Genomic DNA, 15,743 nt, shown 5'->3' on the forward strand with positions numbered 1-15,743 from the left:
TGTTCAGGTCCAGCTTTCCCTGCTCAGTGCCCTCTCAGGTTTCCATTCTTCCTATGTAGGTAAGTGATGAACTGGATGTCTCTTCGGCCTTGAGAACACAGATAATTAGAATGCTCTTGTTTCCTTCCTTCATTACCATGATAACAGATGTTTTACAGACCCCTTGCCTCTCTCTTCAACCCACTGCTTAGTTTCAAGTTCATTGCCTGTTTTTTGTTTTTTGTTTTTTACTTATTTTATTATTTATTTTTATTTATTTGCTTTTTAACTGTTTCTGTGTGGACTTGTGTTCCCTTTTGAGGTTGAGTTTTGCAAGGCCTCAGGAAGTGGTGGAAACACCTTCCTCAAACCTGGTTGCACCAAAAGCCCATCAAGTCAAGTCTGGTCCCCAAAGAGGAAGAGAAAGCCCAAGTTCCTTACCAGTAGATAAGAGCTTCTCATTTACCAAGGAGACATTTTCTTTTAAGTGAAGCATTTATTGTGCTGTGTATTTTATACTCCACTCTATTGTTGTTAATATTCTCATCTCCTGTCTGCACCTAAACATTTTCTTATATCAACCAATCCTTCTAAGGATATAGGGACTAGTGTGTACCAAGTGATTAATAATGAGGAAACACCATATATTAAGAGCCTTATTGCTGGTAAGCTCCCAATAAATATTTTCATTTAGTCTTCATAGTCGTCTCTGACTTGCATATTATATTCTTTCCATGCACGATGTGGCTCACAGAGATAAAGTGGTTTATAACCTCATAACTGATAAGCTGGGTTGCTGGTTCCATGCTTAAAAGTTATTAGAACTCACCTTGTGATTCCTAATTCGGCATTCTTCCTGTGGATACCACAAATATTTAATTTTATTTAGATAGGAGTTCAAATGGGAATAAGCTGAAATGGAGGGACAATAGGCATCACACACACCTGATAGCCATATTAAAAGTATTGCCCTGGCATCTTTGATGTCCTAATTGGAATTGTGGGCAATCTTATAATTTGGCATTTAAAGATGATTGTTTAGCTGATGAACAGATGCAGCACCACCAGCCTTTGGGCATGTTCTGTTCTAAAAAGAGATGAAGACCTGCTTCTCTCTACCAAGGGCGAGGTATGTAAGCTCAGCTCTGATTTGAAACACTTTGTGCTTCTGTTTTGCCCCCAAGCTTTGTCTTTTTTTTTTCTCCTTAAAGTCGGGTGCCAATAACCTACATTTTCTGTACTGTAGAATCAGGCAGTTGGAATATCCGGTTCTTACCTCAGCGGCTTTAGTTCCTACAAAAGAGTTCAGAAGTGAAGCAACTTTGTGAAAATGGTGGCTACAAGGTAGACCTTGATAAACAACTTGTCCTCCTTGTTTTATGGCATGGGTTAATGATTCAATCTGCAGTCTCCTAAGAGTACTTAAGTTACGTTGTGTAGAAAGGTAATGAAAATAACAACTGGGTTCAAGCTCTTGATAACTATGTGGGTCTGAACAGTTGCTTTGTACTTTCTAAGCCTTTGCCTTTTGTTTTCTAGGCCTTTTTCCTCATGTGTTTAAAGTTAGTGATTCTAGGAGACTTATTCTTGTTGTTTGTCCAGGAAGCACACAGCCTGCAGCCCGGAAGTCTGTTAAATTCTAGACTATAGCCTCAGTTGTTCCTTAGCCATAAGTCCTCCACTTGCTATCTGTATTCTAAACATTTGCTGAAATCTCTTACCATCTGATGTCTTCATCATTGAGGCTTATACTTTATGTATATTTTAAACTGCCACTTTAGCATGACTTTGGGAGGGAACATGGGTAAATATGGTTTTAATCTGCCAACTTGAATTAGAAGCAAACTGCAGAAGTTGTTAAAGGAAAGATGAAGTTGGATTTGTATCCATTTTTCAAAAATGGGATGCGAATTCATGAGAATGAATGAGATGATAGTAAATGATTTTCTCAAAGAAGTGATCTGAGAAGAGAGCAATCAAGGCAGAAGCCTGGTGCCTGTTCTCACTCAGCTTTGGAAGTGCCATGCCACCACTTCTGTCTTACGTTATTGGTTGTCACACAGGCCAACCCTTTTCTAGGTGGGTAAAGATTGCTTCCAACTTTGGGACCTGGGTTATCTACAATATTTATAAGGGAGTATAAGCAAGCTCTGATATCTGTTCCATTTTCTAGGTTTGGTAGATATGGGGAGAATCCCTGTATGTCTTTAAGGGATGGCTTCTGGGGATGCGGGTAGCAGGGACTCATCCTTCAGAAGTCTCCTGGGTCTCATTTATGTGCTAAGGATCTTTCTAAGTTAATAATAATGTCTGTTTCTACAAACAAGAGGACACTGGTGAGAGTTGGAAGCACCAAGGATTTCTTTACTGTCTAGTGCGAGGTGAAATCATCCTCACTAGTCTGAACATTTTAATTTTTTTTAGCAGTGAAAATTATTTGAAAGAACTGTGCTTGTCTTTAGTACTTGGTATTTTAAAAACCATTCATCTTCTGATCTCTTAAGGAGAAGTGTGGGGAGATGGACACAGACTGACCTTGAAGTCAGTGTGGTCTTGCATTCCAGTTTGGCATCGATTGACTGTGTGACTCTTAAGTCCTATTCTCTCTCTGACTTCAGGACGTTAAGCTAGAGTGTCAGGGCTTTGAAAGAGACTCTCACAGGTACTGGCTAAGTTTGGAAAGTGGGAAGAAACTGAGGAAGTGGTCTTACCCATGTCCGCTTCAGACACAGTAGTTCTACTTTTGCTTAAATGTTGAGGTTACTGTGAGATCTGATTGTAAAGAGACTTTGAAGCTTTTAAAAAAGTCTTGGAAATGGATGGCTGTATTGATTAAAAGTCTTAAAGTTTTCAGAAGAAAGAAAAAGGTTGGTTTTTGATGTTGCAGGGCAAGGAGCCTAAGAGTACCCTCTTTTCTCTATTTCTGCAGGTACAGCAACAGAACAGCATACCTGGATGACTCTTAAGAAACCTAGATTTTCTTTTTCTCTTCCCTTTCACTTTTAAGAATTTTTATTTATTTTAAAGGGTTGGCAGACATAGGCATTCGTTACCAATGGATATATCTTCTGTCCCTAAAGTGGTACAGCTTCTCCATGTCTTGAGGGATAAACATCTTCCTTGGAAAGACAGAGGGCATGGGACAGGCTCTGCTCTATGGGGAGTTGGGGGGTGGGCAAGAGAAGAGAGGCCTGCAGTTGACACTGTTTAGGAGATTGCTCTCTTTTAAAATGTATTTATTTTTATTCTTCTCTCAGTTTTGTTTGTTTCCCTCCTCTCCTCCTCGTCCCTCCCCCTCACCCACCCATCAGATCCCATCCTCCATTTCCCTTCAGAAAAGGAGGCCTCCCAGGGATTTCAACTAAACTTGATATGATAGAATATCAAATTGCAATAAGACTAGGCTCATTTCCTCATATTAAGGGTGGGTGAGGCAACCCAGTGGGAGAAAAAAGGCTCCTAAAAGCAGGCAGAAGAATCAGAGACAGCCTGTGATCCTATTGTTAGGAGTCCATAAGAAGACCAAGCTACATGTCCATAACATTTGCAGAGGGCCTAGGTCAGTCTCATGTAGGCTCCCTAATTGTCAGTTCAGTCCTTGAACCCCTGTGAGCCTTAGGTAGTTGATTCTGTGGTTTTGTTTTGCTATTTTCATTCATATGTCTTGTGAATTTTGGATAGATGGTAGTTAAAAATTTAAAAATAGGGTTGGAGAAATGGCTCAGTGGTTAAGAGCACTGAGTGCTCTTCCAGAGGTTGAGTTCAATTCCCAGCAACCACATGGTGGCTCACAACCATCTGTAATGGGATCCAACGCCCTCTTCTGGTGTGTCTGAAAACAGCGACAGTGTACTCGCATAAAATGTAAAAATACAAATAAAAATAGTTTATGCCAGAGTAGCAAGAATTAGTATTCAATAAAATTTAGTCTTGTTAGATATAGATACATTTATTTCGCTTGAACTGGCGGTTTGTCTTTGGAATTGTTCAGACTCTGAGTGAATTAACAGATGCCTCAAGGTTGTCTAGTAGAGGCACCTGGCAGCTCAGCTTATAATAACCTGGTTTACCAGTGACAAGGGTAGTTTATAATAGTATGGGTGTCTGAGGCTAGTAAATATCCATACTGGGTTCCTCTGTCTCATGCTCTTTTATGTAGCAGTTTAGGGAACCACTGACTAGTGGCTGCCTACTGTTTGATAGAGCAGTATCTTATTATATATTCCTGATCTCTTTAGATGTCTTCTCTGGTGTAGATCATGGTACTTACCTGCAAATATACCTGACTCTTTTCTTTTACAATTTAACTCCTCTTTTCTTCTCTATAATTTAAGAAAAAGCCCTGAAAAGAGAAGACAAGTAGAATCATGTTGCTCCCTGGAGTCAGTGGAATTGTGTTGGGGTAGAGACATAGGAGAGAGGGATGCAAAGGACCAGAAAGCTCTCTAGGCCTTTTCCTATCCCTAGCATAGTCTGATAAAGATTAGTCCTTCAACTATTGTGGTCCAAGAGAATTGGAGAATTTTAAAACTAAAATAGTTTCTTCAAATAGGCGTTTAGCACAGCTTTTACTTTATGTTTAGATTCAGTATGTAGGGTTCTTACCAAATAGTTCCCACATCTGCTAACATTCTTCCACAGTAGAGAGCTGGACTGCTGTGGTCATTTTCACGATGGGAATTTTGTCTCTGAAAGTGAAAATACACACCTCTGTGGTTTCTAATCACTGGCTTCTTATATGAGGAAACAGGCTTAGACAGATGAAATGAGACTGGTGAAACAGAACATTGTTTTTGACTTTTCCATTCTTTTTCCAGCTTGAAAATGTTGTGCAAGGTAGAGATCAAGAAGTTTAGTTTTAGGACCTCAGATCATCCTTATCTTTAGCAAAGATTGTTTTACTTAGTTTTGCATGTTTTTTTCTCACTTTAGTAATAAAGATGCTTTACTGATTATTAGTCTTGCTACTGTTTTGTAGATGAATAATTCAAGGCCATACAGAAATTCTCTTGTAAAATGTGGTTAGAATTCTTGCTTCCAGTAGCAATTCCAGTTCTTGAATTTCTTTCCATGGGCAGTTTTCTTAGAGAAACTGTAAGCAATATCTGAAACTTATCTTTAAGCACCATGTGGCCTGTGTACTTTGAGACTTCTATTAGGAATGACAGATTCTATTAAAATACAACAGGAGTGGGAATATAGCTCAGAGCACTTATTTAGCATGTGTAAGGCCATGGGTTCAATTCCCAGCACTGCAAACAAAACAAAATAAAACATCTAATATACACTTCATCTTAAAAATATCAAACTGTTTCAACTTTATAAGAGAAAGTAAAGAATTTCACCTACAAGCATTTATGGATCACAGAGTTTATAGACTACTTTAGACATAAACAAAATGTCTAACTTCTGTAAAAACATGGGGAATTCCGACTTCTAGACATGGGTCAGAAAGCTCAGCCACTGAACTTTCCCCTTTTGCTCCCTTAATTTTTTTCCCCCTTCAGACAGGGTTTCTCTCTGTAGCCCTGGCTGTCCTGAAACTCACTCTGTGTACCAGGCTGGTCTCAGATTCAGAGATCTGCCTGCCTCTGCCTCCTAAATGCTGAGATTAAAGGTGTGTGCCACACCACCCAGTTTACTTTACATCTCTCAATGGAAATGTGCCTCTTTAGGGACATTACCACATGGATTGGGACTGTGTTGTACTGAAAGAATTTTGATATTTGATCTGGGCAGCAGACCTGGGTTAGATCTTGGATTGGATTACTAGACATACAGTTTTTGAAATGCTAGCTCTGATGTAATTAATTTTTTCATGTCTTTTGCCTCTTTTAATATGGGAGTTTCTCAAGGTCAGTGTTGTTTCAGACCATTAAGCTATAACTATTAAATTGTGGATTTAAAGTGCTAGGTTGGTTTTAAGAATGCTAACACTCAAGCATTAGGAGTTTCACAGCTGGAATTTCTGACATCCTCCTGTATGCATCCTCTACCCCCAGCTGAGTACAGACTGTTTTATGAAGCTTTATTGCAGTTTTACATTTAGATTTTCATGTATGCACGTGCATGCATAGGCGTGTGCTAGGACTCAATGTAAAATTTGTTCTTATTGTATGTAGGTTGGCATTAAAGCAGTTTAAGAATCTCTTCCTCTTCCTCCCCTTATCCTTCTTTCTCTTCCCCCTCCATCCTTCCCTCTCCCTCTTTTTCTCTTCCTTGATTTTTTTTCCTCAGAGTTTCACTATGTAGTCAGCCTGGAGTCCAGGTTGGCTGTTCTGCTGCTGCTGTCCCTCAGGTGCTGGAATTATAGGATTGAGTCACTTTGCTCCATTTTAGGACATATTTTTTCCCTTAAAGACGTGTGACAGAGTCTGGAACAAATCTGATGCACGAGTACCTAAGACAAAGCTTATGGAATTGCCTGCTATGTGATACAGACAGCAAGTAGAATAAATATTCAAAGAAGGCAGTCTTGCAAAAGTTAAGTATTAAGCTGATAAGACGGCTCAGCAGGTAAAGTTACTTGCTGCCAAGCCTGGTGATTTGAGTTGTCCTCTGACCTCCACATGCAGTCTGTATTTCCCTTCCCCCACTGTATTGAGATTCTGCCATCTAAAGACTAAAATTTCCCATGTCAAGTTTATCCTGAGAATCCTTAGGAGAAAGTGCGAAGGTCTAAGGCTAGTAGTGCTCATGGTTTGTAACCTTGAACACATGGCAGACCTACGTGAGTCAATGCACAAGTAAGGTTAAGATTTTAGTAACATTAAATTTTAGGTGTTGGGAAATGAGCAGAAACAAGTACATAGGAACTATATGTTCAGTAATTAACATGGTTGTTACTAAACTATACATGAGGAAATATAATCAAACCCCAATATAAGCTTATGTAAGGATAAATGGTTCTTTAAAACTATGCATTAAAAAGTTTCCAGTGGAAGCTAAGAGTGGTGGCATACAGTAGATTTCTGAGTTCGAAGCCAGGCTTGTCTACATAGTGAGTTCCAGAACAGCCTAGGGTATAAAGAGAGCCCCTGTCTCTAGAAATAAGTAAATAAGCAAGCAAACAAAAAAGTTCTCAGAAAACCCAAAAGTTTTTATTATATATATATTAAAAAAAAAACCACAAAAAAAAATTCTACTAGGTATGTCTGTGGTCCCAAGCACAAGGATTTCGGTGAGTTTGAGGCCATCCTGGGTTACAGGGTGAGACATTTCAAAAAAACAAAACAAAACACATAGTTCAGGAAAGTAGTTGAAAGCTGTATTAGTAGAAGTTCTCCCTCAAATGTTTATTATGTGGCTTTGGCTTTTACAATTATAGAGGATGCTACTTTCCAACTAGAAACCCAGGAATCCAGACATTTATTAATATTCGTCTGGAGGCCTATGAATTAGGGCAGCAGATGATCTAAATCCTTTTCTGAGGGTTGAAAGAAGAGAGGATAGGATATATGTCTCAGACTGACAGGCAGGAATTGAAAGAAGTGAATTCCTCCTTCATTTACCTTTTGTTCCGCACAGGTTCTAAAAGCCTGGCCAATATCCATTAGCAGAGAAGAGGGCACTCTGCTGAGTCCATGGATTCAGATACTAATGTAATCTTGAAACACCCACAAATACACCAACAATATAACTGACATTTAATCTGGGCAGCCTGTGGCACATGAAATTAATTATCATGGCAGCTTACCTTTCTTGTGCTTAAAAAAATATATAGGAATAAATTTCAGCTGTAACTATTTTGTGGGTGTATGAGTAGCAAGCTAGCTACCCCCTACCCTTACTTTCTTCATCTCTGCAATTAAGGTAAATAGTAATCTCAAGCTGCTTGTGAAGACTGAGTGAGGTAAGTTTATGACAGTGGCTGGCACATAATGAACACTTGCTTAATGTTTTCTCACACACACACACACACACACACACACACACACACACACACACACAGAGAGAGAGAGAGAGAGAGAGAGAGAGAGAGAGAGAGAGAGAGAGAGAGTTGTGAAGCACTTGCCCCATGAAATACTGGTAAGAACTACATGTGAGAAATACTTGATAAATATCCGTATGTGTTGGTTGGTCACTCTCTAAAGCCCATTCTCCATGTTTTCTCTCACTAAGATACCCACAGTCATTCTTTCTCTTCAAAGCTACTTCCTGGGGAGAAAGTCCAAAGTAAGCTGTTACAACTTGCCTTTGGCCCCTCCCCGAGCCCAGTTCATTCCTGTAAGCTGGGGAAAGGAAATGACTTCACATTGTCCAACCCAGGCTTCTCTGGAGAACATCTGCCTAATCTTGGGAAGGGGTAGCAGTAGGTGTGACTCTGCATGAAAGGGATCCCTGGGCAAGGTAAGGAGGAAGGCCTTCTGATCCACAGTCCAAACTGGAGCTCTGGGGCAACTCTGAATGTGAGGAAAGAGGTCACTAGTGTCTGTTCTCTGATGAAGGAACTAGATCTTGGTTTTAAACCTGTGGAATGGTGGAGAGAGGAAGAGGAGAAGAGAGAATACGTACTCACAAGGTACCTTTGTATTAGCTCCTGGAAAAACAGTAGCCCAGGCACAGGAGAAAAGAATAGCTGTTCTCCCACAGATCTTTGTTCTTTTGTAAAGTTCTTGCCCATTCTGAGTTTTGGTAAAGGGAGCTCTAAAATGTTTATCCCCATTTAATAAGATTTAGAAGATAGATTCGTGTGTTAAATCAGTTCAGAGGTGGTCAGAAGGTAGAACTTCTGTGTGATCTGTTTTATATAGAGACCTTGAACTCATGATTTTCCTGCCTTCTGAGTGCTGAGTTTTACAGTTGTATTTAATCTATATTCACTTCTCAACCTCGGGATTTGTTATTTCATGTAATAGAATTCTCTGTTGGGTGGATATGGGACCATCCTGTTAATAATAGGATGTTTATTTTTTTAAAATTGTGTATGTGTACATGTGTGGTATATTTGTGTGTGTGGACAGGTGTGCTTACTGTGCATTTGCATGTGGAGACCAGCAGTCAACTGTAGGCTTCTTTTTCTAGTTCTCTACCCTTTTAAAAAAATGAAACAAAACAAGATTTTAAAAAGATTTTACTTTACGATGTTTTATCTGCTTGCTTGTATGCTCACCAAATGTATGTCTGTTGGATCCCCTGGGACTGGAGTTATGGATGGTTGTGAATCCACCACGTGGGTGCTTGGAATTGAACCTGGATCCTCTGCAAGAGCAACAAGTGCTTGTAATAGCTGAGACATCTCCAACCTCACCATCTTAATTTTGAGACAGGGTCTTTCACTGAACCTAGAGCTAGCCTTACAGTAAGCCACAGAGATTTCTCTGTCTATACCTACTCAGTTCTGGGGTTATAGGTTTGTGCTGCAATGTCTGGTCTTTATCTGCGTGCTGGTAACCTGAATTCAGGTCCTCATACTTGTGTGGAAAGCTCTTTTTGCAATAAGCCATTTTTCCAGCTCCATCATTAGATCTTTAGTAGTGCCCTTGTCATTAATCTACTGGAAATCAATATGCCACAAAGTCATGACAATCAGAACTGTTTAGATACTGCTAAATGTCATTGTGGGCCAAAATCAGCTGTAACTGAGACTTAGTACTCTATATAAATTGTGAGGATAACTAGAAGATAAAGCTAATATTAATTTGATCTCCTAAAGTATTTACTGTGTGCCAGGCACTGTTGTAAACCTTAAGTATAATAGCTTGTTTTATCCATATAATAATTCTGAGGTAAGTACTGTTATCACAGTTTTATAGAGTAGAAAACGGAGGGAAAAAAGGTTGCATGCATGAATTAATAGGTGCTAATGTTGTTACAGTATGTGTTGTTAGGGGTTGCCCTAAGTGCCTGACCTGTCTGCTATTTGAACTCAATCTTACACTCAGTCTGTGACATTGTTCTTATATTGTCATGGGCTATAGATTTTGTTGTATACCTGTTGCTAAGCATTGTAGCACACTGGGGTAAAGGCTTAATTTCTTTCTAAGGCTTTAGTCTTGTTTATCTAATAAAGCATTATAATTTTCAGAGTACTTTTCTCTATTTTTTCCTTCCAACAATACCAGTATTATTTCTAGTTGTGGTTTAAGAAACTGAGAAAGAAGCGAGATGGTGATGTGCGTGCTTTTAACCTCAGCATTTGGGATTAAAGTGCTGATCTCTGAGTTCAAGGCCAGCTGGTCTATGGAATGAGTTCCAGGACAGGCAGGGCTCCATAGTGAGACCCTGTCGACAGACAGACAGACAGACAGACAGACAGACAGACAGACAGACACTGAGAAAGAGGCTTGTGTAGATACATGGTAACACCTTGAGCTGGCTGGCACTGGTTACATATCTTGTCTATTTAGGATAGACATAATACCTTCAGCTGAACTGTATAGTAAGGTGACAGAGAAATACTGAGCCTGTTTATGTTGGAAAGAGAGCTGAGAGAGGCTACTTTTAATTTGTAATCTGGAATTTGTTGGTAAAATTTCCACATCTAACTGATTTGTATTGGCTCTGGGACACAAGTTACAATTATGTTATAATTGGAGGGTTTTTGTTTTTTAAATTTCCAGCTTTAGTATTCTGTCTTGTAACTCTGTAAGCATAGAGACAATTTTGTTGTATGCAGACTTTTGCGTGTAGTTGTTTCCTTACTTGTGAAAATACTGAATCGCCCAGTAAGCACACGGGAAGGAAAGTGATCAACTGAGGTTGATTTAGTTAAGATTATATAGCAATTTAGTAGTAGTTTGGGACAAGTTCTGATTTTTTTTTTTGTTATTGAGCCCTGAATTCTTTGAAAACCACATGCTGCTTGCTTGTGTTCATGCTTCTTGTGACTGGGGCTAAGTGATTTTATGTAACAAAAGTGATAAACAACTGTTCTTTTCTCTTTTCCCTTCTGTTTGCTCATAAATAATGTCCTTCTAGTACAGCCTCTGACCATAGAATAAATGTCTCTGGAGGACCAGGGATGCTGTGCTATCCCCGTCAATCCAGAACTGGAAGTCATGTTACAACTACTATTCTTGACAACTTCTTCCTATTTCAGTGGCAACACAGTTGTCAAAGCACACCAGCTAAAACAGAAGGTTAGTTTATAGGGAAGAAAAAAACAAACAAAACCGATTCACTATTACCCTTGCTGTATGTGTCTGGAACTAGACTGGCCTCTAAGTCACAAAGATCTGTCTGTCTTTACCTTCCAAATGCTGTAAAGACACTCACCGTCATATCTGGGTAACCTTTTTTGTTGGCAAGGGGGATGTGGCCAGGTCTGAATGTGTGAATGCATATACCTTAAAGTTTCTAATAGGTGTTCATTTTCTCTAGCTTATGGGAGAAAGCGACAAAGCTACTTAAATAAAGTAAGGAAATGTTTTGTCTTTCAGTTTCAGTATTTTTTGTCATTAATACTAGTTACAAGAGATGCTTATTAACAAAAAGAAGTGTCTCTAGTACTTCAACTGTATGTAAAGTATTTTCATGTTTGTTTGTTTATTTATCCTAATCTTCTACCAGTTTTGCAAAGGTAGGGGTAAGGTCCAATGAGAAGTCATGATTATATAAGCAATGAGTGGAAGAGTCTTAATGTAGGCCAGCCTCTTATACTCAGTAGTTGCTTTTGCATAGCTTTGTTATGTTTAACAGATTTATTTTATTTTTGTTTGTCTTTTGAGATTGGGTATCATGTAGCCCAGGGTGGCCTCAACTCACTGGACCAGGATGACCTTGAGCTTCTGATCCTGATGTCTCTACTTCCCTGAAATTTCAAGGCTATGTTATCATATTTGATTTTGTGCAGTTCTGAGGATGGGACCTGGGATTTCATGTATGCTAGGCAAGCACTCTACCAATCGAGTCACATCCCCGGCCTCTAGCAGTTTTATTAAGATAGAGTTCACATACCATCTAAAGTACATACAGTTGAGTGCTATTTTAGTTTATTCAGAGTTGTTCATACAACTGGTGCTACAATCTAGTTTTAAAATATTTGGCCATCCTATGAGAAACCCATTAGCTTTCAACTTAATCTCCAATAACCCTATTGTCCTAATCTTAGGCAATTATTAATTTATTTTTGTTTCTGTAGATTTGATTTACCTACTTTGGGTAGATATTGCCTGCAAGTGAAATCATGCAGCAGGTGCTCTGTGTGTGGTAATAGGTGCACATCTGTAGGTGCGTGCACAGAGTGCAGATGAGCACAGCAGGCATCCTTTGTTGCTCTCTGCTTTATTCCTTTGAGACAAGGTCTCTTACTAAGCCTGGACCTACCCTTTAAAAGCATTTTTTTTTTAAATTTTTTGTTGTTTTTGTTTTTTTTGTTTTTGGCCGGGCTGCTGGCTATCAAGTTCCAGCAATCTTTCTCCCCCAACCCCCATGGATGAGTTATAGGACATGTAACCACACCTGAATCTTCACATGGGAATTGATCTGAATATTTTAGGTCTTCAATGTATTGTTTGCATTTTAAATATTATTTTTGTGACACTTCATAGTAGTTGTTTATCCCCATTTGATAGATTAAAATGTCCAGATCAGAGAACTACATAACCAGCTCAGAGGACAGAATCAAGAATCAAAACTGGATTCAACTTCCAAGTCTGACAAGATCTCGACATTATGGGCCATGTAGGTCCTTTTAAAGGAAGGATAAAGTTTGCTCTTGTTCTTGCTTGTTTCCACAGCCTAAACATTCCTGAACACTGGAGGAGACAGTAGGTCTGAGACTAATTTGGTCATTGATTGTTTGAACACTCAAAGGACTGGACCAAAATGGGAGCAAGGATCTTTAGAATAACAGAGCCATATCCTAGTGTTGAAAGAAAATCTGGGGTCCTTAAGCTTTGTACTTAATAAGTGAATCTTATTTTCCTCTGAAATAGGAGACTCTCTTGCTAAGTTCTTCCTCACCAAATGCCAAAAGAAGCTAATATCTTGTAAACCTCACCAAAAAGCTTAGAAGAAGCTCTGACTCAGCTGAAGCTCATCACCTTCTCCTTTCTTCTGTATAACCTGACATTTAGTCAGTATCAGATGTATAAGCTTACCATCTTCACGAAAGGATCTTTCCGGTAGCCTATAAGCTCTATGTAGCATAAAGGGGATAAGCAGTGGTTCTCAGTCTGCTGGTCTCATGACTTTATCACATAGTTCTTCCTGTTGTGGTGACCTCCCAACCATAAAATTATTTTCATTGTTACTTTGTAACTTTGCTACTGTTATGAATAGTAATGTAAATATCTGTGTTTTCCAATGATCTTAGGTGACTCCTATGAAAGGGCTCTTTGACCCCAAACTGGTCATTGCCCATAGGTTAAGAAATGCTGGAATAAGGGACTTAGAGTCTAGCCTCAGCTTTACTCTTAACATTATATATGGCCATGTGATCCTGGAGTTATGGGCCATGTAGGTCCTTTTAAAGGAAGGATAAAGTTTGCTCTTGTTGACAGTTCTTGCACTGTCCCATAGCAGCTACTCATCCTCATCATTGTTTTATTTTTCGTTGAACTTTAGCAATTATCACAGACTGTTTGGTCTGGCTTATTCGAACCTCCGTGTGCTGAGGAGAATATCCTGAGGGGAAGGAGGAAATACTTGATAAAGCCTTTCAGCTTTTGGTAGTCAGAATTAATTCCCTGTGCTGAAGTACTTTCTACGTTCTTCATTTTTTGTGATTAATTCTGAATATCTGTTGGCCTGATTAGTTTGCTTGCTCATTCAGTGTTCTCAACTCATTCCCTGCATCTAGCGGATACATAGGAAGACTTGGGAAGGCTGATGGCACTTGTGGAGAGAACAAGTTTTGGGTAGTGATGAATCTGTTGCTTTCATTTGAGATCCATTCTTACCCTTCACTGAGCTGAGAAGCTTTTAAGTACAGGAACAAGTTTATTAGATCCTGGACTCCACAGGATCTAAAAGTATATCTTGTGCCGGAGCTCTTTCTGAGATTACATAGTCTCACTATTCTCTCTTTTTGTAAATTCTAAGTGTATCATTTTTTTTTCTTAGACTATCATACTAAGACTTCCTGACCATGAGCAAATAATGGGTAGTCAAAGCTGCAAATAATAGGCATGTCACTGTATCAAAAAGTCTATTTGCCTGAAGGCCCACATTGTGTCATCATATGACACCTGAAAGCCTGTGTGCCATTCAGTCTGTCTGCAGAGCCACTTAGGTCAAGAAGGACTGTAGACTTTCTCAGTGACTTAGTTTGCGTTGTTTTTGCTTATGTTGGACTTGTATGGAGAAAGGAAGCAATCTAGGCTGGGTTTCTTGCAGGATGGTGGAGGTGTCTGGGAAGGAGGGAATAGAGAGAACTCACTTTTTAGGGTTTACTGGCTTGTCTATGTGTTCTAATCATAGCAGCAGGCCTTGTCTTTTCCATCCTAAGTTGTAACTTTTTGAAAATTAATCTCAATCTCAATCTCTCTCTCTCTCTCTCTCTCTCAGCTTTTAAGAAAAGATTTATTATGTATACAGCATTCTGCCTGCATACAAGAAAAGGGTATCAGATCCCATTACAGATGGTTGTGAGCCACCATGTGGTTGCTGGGAATTGAACTAAGGATCTCTGGAAGAGCAGACAATGCTCTTAACCTCTGAGCTATCTCTCCAGCCCCTTCTTAAGCTTTTTTCTTTTCTACTTTTTAAAATTGGATATTTTATTTACATTTCAAATGTTATCCCCTTTCCCAGTTTCCCCTCCGCAACCCCCCATCCCATCCTTCTCCCCATGCTTCTGTGAGGGTGCTCCCCCATCCACCTACTCACTCCCACCTCACCACCCTGGCATTCCCCTACACTGGGGCATGGAGCCTTCACAGGACCAAGGGCCTCCCTTCCCATTGATGCCAGACAATGCCATCCTCTGCTACATATGCAGCTGGAGCCATGGGTCTCTCCATGTGTACTCTTTGGTTGGTGGTTTAGTCCCTGGTATCTCTGGGGTGGGGGTCTGGTTGTTGATATTGTTGTTCTTCCTATGGGGTTGCAAATCCCTTCAACTCTTTCAGTCTTTTCCCTAATTTCTTCATTGGGGTTCCCCTGCTCAGTCCAATGGTTGGCTGTGAGCATCCACATCTGTATCAGTAAGGCTCTGGCAGAGTCTATCAGGCTCCTGTCAGCCAGCACTTCTTGGCTCAGCAATAGTGTCTGGGTTTGGGGTCTTCATATGGGATGGACCCCCAGGGGAGGCAGCTCTGGATGGCCTTTCCTATTTCTATCTTTATTTGTTCTTTTGTGATCACAGCAGTGACTAGTAAAGAAGGAGTGGTTTGAGATTGTGTTTCTACTCAAGGTTTTATTTCTTGAGACAGGATCTCACTCCTGGCAGGCCTGGAACTTACTACATAACCAAGACTGGCCTCAAACTTACAGAGATCCAACTACCGCTGCCTCCCAAATGCTGGGACCAAAGGCATGCACCACCACAGCTGGCCTCTCAGTCAAGGTTTTTTTTTTTTTTTTTTTTTTTTGTAAAGCAATTTCAAAATTGAGATTAGGAAATTTCTATCTCTTCAGGAATGGAGTCAAGGTATTTGTTTATCTTTATCTATGTGACTGTTATTATGATTCATCCTAAGGGACAAGAAAGTGTTCCTCACTCAAGATAGCTGCCTAGTGGTAACTGAAACTAAAGAGGAAGAAAATCTTATTTTCAGTAATTGGGAAGTAGCATAGAAATCTAGTACAGTGGAGTAGATTCTGTTTCAAATTGTGGTATTATTTAGGTTTATGGTTTTTGTCAAGTTTTAAGCTTTCTG

The 15,743-nt window shown here is 39.6% G+C and overlaps 1 protein-coding gene across 7 annotated transcripts in view; it reads left to right on the forward strand.

Moving 5' to 3' along the window:
* Pak1 (p21 (RAC1) activated kinase 1) overlaps positions 1 to 15,743 on the forward strand; it is a 115,225-nt gene that overhangs the window by 23,967 nt on the left and 75,515 nt on the right. For 2 of the 7 annotated variants that reach the window (XM_063287520.1, XM_063287524.1), the window contains exon 1: positions 8,200 to 8,328. The exons of 4 other annotated variants lie outside the window; for them this stretch is intronic. The gene's annotated coding sequence lies outside the window, so the exon portion shown is untranslated. Of the gene's footprint in view, positions 1 to 8,169; positions 8,329 to 15,743 lie in introns of those variants that run through there. One more of the 7 variants, XM_006229754.5, reaches the window with a different exon arrangement.

The sequence above is a fragment of the Rattus norvegicus genome, chromosome 1 (genome assembly GCF_036323735.1).
Source record: "Rattus norvegicus strain BN/NHsdMcwi chromosome 1, GRCr8, whole genome shotgun sequence".
Lineage (NCBI taxonomy): Eukaryota > Metazoa > Chordata > Mammalia > Rodentia > Muridae > Rattus > Rattus norvegicus.